The sequence below is a fragment of the Lipotes vexillifer genome, unplaced genomic scaffold, assembly GCF_000442215.2.
Source record: "Lipotes vexillifer unplaced genomic scaffold, Lipotes_vexillifer_v1.1 scaffold180, whole genome shotgun sequence".
NCBI lineage: Eukaryota > Metazoa > Chordata > Mammalia > Artiodactyla > Lipotidae > Lipotes > Lipotes vexillifer.
Window position 1 is genome coordinate 2,475,176 of NW_006796149.1, and position 3,476 is coordinate 2,478,651.

At 41.0% G+C, this 3,476-nt stretch overlaps 1 pseudogene; it reads left to right on the top strand.

Annotated features, from left to right (window-relative positions):
- The first annotated feature begins 2,024 nt into the window (after positions 1 to 2,024).
- On the top strand, positions 2,025 to 2,485 carry LOC103076774 (60S ribosomal protein L23a pseudogene; annotated as a pseudogene).
- The last annotated feature ends 991 nt before the right edge of the window (positions 2,486 to 3,476 follow it).

Consider the following 3,476-nt stretch of genomic DNA (forward strand, 5'->3'; position numbering starts at 1 on the left):
ACCGTTTTTTAAGCCTGGATGTAAGGAAAAATTCATAAAGGAAAACATCAGAAGGTTTTACTGCATAAAAGCATAAAACTTCTAACCATCAGGGAAAAACAGGAAGAAGATCTAATTAAATATTTATTATCATTCTCAAAGGAGGACCGTTTTTTAAGCCTGGATGTAAGGAAAAATTCATAAAGGAAAACATCAGAAGGTTTTACTGCATAAAAGCATAAAACTTCTAACCATCAGGGGAAAAACAAAACCAACTCTGCATAAACAAAATAAAAAGGTAAGCAACAGAAAAGAATATTTCTGCAAATGTGAAAGAAAATTCCTTGACAAATGATGGTTGCTAATTCAGCAAGGGCAAAATTTTCACAGCATGCTTATTGGCCAGATTCTGGAATAAAATCCCCACCCAGCAAAAGGGATTGAAAAGAGATTAAAATGTCTTTTTTTCAAGTGCCATACGTGACCAGCTATAACCTTGGGCAGCTTACTTCATTGTTTTTTATCTCAGTTTCTTTAACTTTAATATGGAGATAATAATAGTGCCTACATTCTTTTTTGTTATCATTCTTAGGGCTGCAAGAGCCAGATGTCCTACTAGGAATTAATTGTCTACACTTATAAAAAGAAGTGTTAGAAAGAGAAGAAGGAGCTACAGGGGGTGACAGAGCAGAACTATTAGGGAAGTGTAAGTGGAGATGGAGTTGATAGAATCAGGGCAGCGTGTCTAGCTAGGTTCCACCACGCTCTGGCATGAAACTACCTTTGGCAGAACTAAAGCTCTACAACTTAGGCCAAGGAGTTGTTAGAGGACCCTTAATGCCCATGGAGAATTCCTTCTTACCTACTTTGAGAGAGACAAGCTTTCTTTCTTCTTCTCTGGCTCCCTTGCCATTAGGTGCTGTCATATGACCAAATTCTAGCTTATGGAGTATGAGTGGGAGTGACGTGTGCCATTTCTGGGCACACACACATCATATTCATCTATGTTCTCCATTTCTCTTCAACTGCTGGAAACTGGATGTGGTGACTTAACCTGGGCCACGCAGATGACAACAGACCCTAACACAGGGCAGAGCCACTAGATGGAAAGAGCTTGAGTCCCAGAATTACTCTGTGGAGCAGAACCACCTAGAATACCCACCCTGGATATGTGGGATAAATTATGTGGGGTAATAATGTAAATTATTACATTTCATGAGCAGAAAACAAACCTCCTTATTCATGCCACTAAGTTATTGGGTCTTGTTACAATTGTCTACACTCATTCAGCAATGCTGAACTAAGTCTGTTGATAAATGCCACTTAAAGCCTTTCCTACGGAAACACCCAAGGCACACCGGAACAGTGACCCTACCAGCAAACAACAGGAGACAACACATGTATGTTAAAGGCTACACAAACAACTTGAAGGCTGCTGCCCAAACATTTCCCGTCTTGGCCTGCAATAGGGGCTGGCAAACTTCTGAAAAAAAGGACAGATAGGAGATACTGTAGATGGCTTTGTGGGCCATACAGCCTCTGTTAAAACTGCTCTGCCTCTTTGTAGCACAAAGGCCATCATAGGCAATACCTAAACGAATGGGCATGGCTGTGTTCCAATAAGTGATTATTTGCAAAAACAAGGTGTAGGCCGTATTTGGCCTGCAGGCCATAGTTTGCTGACTCCTGACCAGAAGGACCCCTGGAATTCCTGTTGTTAGGGGATCATTTGTTTGGCCTATACTTAGCAGAGTCTTATTAAAATGTACACATAGGCGGTAAACCAAACCATAAAAGGTGGCATTGTTTGTAGCCTTACATTGTACCTGATTGTCTTGAAGAAGCTATATTATCACGGGTTTGACATTCCTGATCAAGAGCCTAAAGTTAACCTTTTAGAAAAATGATGGGCCTCATATTTAATCAAGTATTAACTCTTTAACTGCCCAGTTTAAAATTTTCTAGACTAGATAAGCATCAATTCAACAGGACAATATTGAAAATGCTCTTATCAATTTTATTTAGGATACTACTAGCTTTTCAAGATGGTGCCGAAAGTGAGGAAGGAAACCCCTGTCCCTCCCAAAGCTGAAGCCAAAGCAAATACTTGGAAGGCCAAGAGAAAGGTGTCTTTAGCCACACACAAAAAAGATCCACACCTCACCTACCTCCTGACAGCCCAAGGTACTGCAGCTTGAAGGCAGCCCAAATATCCTTGGAAGAGCACCCCTAGGAGAAACAAGCTTGACCACTACACCACTGCTAAGTTCCCTCTGACCACATCAGCCTTGAAGAAGACAGAAGACGACACACTGTGTTCTTTCTTTGTGGGTGTCACTAAGGCCAACAAGCACCGGATCAGCCAGGCTGTGAAGAAGCCCTGTGACACTGACGTGGCCAAGGTCACACCCCGACTGGGCCTGATGCAGAGAAGAAGGCATATGTTCGACTGGCTCATGACTTTGATGCTTTGGATGTTGCCAACAAACGGGATCATCTCAACTGAGTCCAGCTGCCTAATTCTAAATATATATGTATATATATAATATAGACATATAAATATAGATACATATATATATATTCACCATGAAAAAAGATATCTCTAGAGAAAGTTATGATTGAGTCATTGATTGACTGGCTGATAAGGGTACTTGAGATACATTATCTTCCATCATCACAATAGCTTCCGATGTGCCCTACCAAGGGGAACACTGAGGCTCAGAGAGGTTAAGTAATTTTCTAAGGTCATCCAACTGATAGAGAGAGATGTGCCTAGCTTCGAAGCTTCTATTCTCATACCACCGCCTCCTGGCTAGAAGAAGGAAGGGCATGGGCAGAGATTTTGATGGAAAACTAGAGGCTAGCCAGGAGAGGAGGCCACTGGGCTCTGGACCTAGAGGGACAGGCTTATGTGGTCAAGAGTATCAGGAAGCAGAGGCTTGACCACTGTGTGTTGTTAGTGGGTCATAACATGAATAACTGGCTGAATATTCCAAGTGTGGATTGTTATACGTACAGCACGTAGCCTACAAAGAGCAGCTATGAAATTATTACATTTACTGAGTACTTACTATGTGACAGGCAGCATGCCAAATACTTTTCATGGACCCTATCGTGTAATCTTCACGATAACCCTTTGAAATAAGTACTATTATTATGATCTCCATTTTATAGTTCAGGAACTGAGGCACAAAGAGATTTAAGCAACTCGTCTAAGGTCAAAAGGTTTAGAAATGGCAGAGCTAATATTAATCTTGTCAGGCCTCAAAGCTCACATCTTAATCCCTTACACTATGCTGTTTCCTAAAACAGCAAATAATAAAATTTCACGCTGTAATTATCTTTATCACTGTCCCTGTTCATTTCTCCAGAGAACTCTATCATAATCTGCAATGATGCATATTTTTGCTTTCTTTCTTGCCTCTTTAACTAAATAGTAAGCACTATGAAGACAGAACCCATGTCTATTTTATCCAACAGGGCCCAGTGCCTAGTAC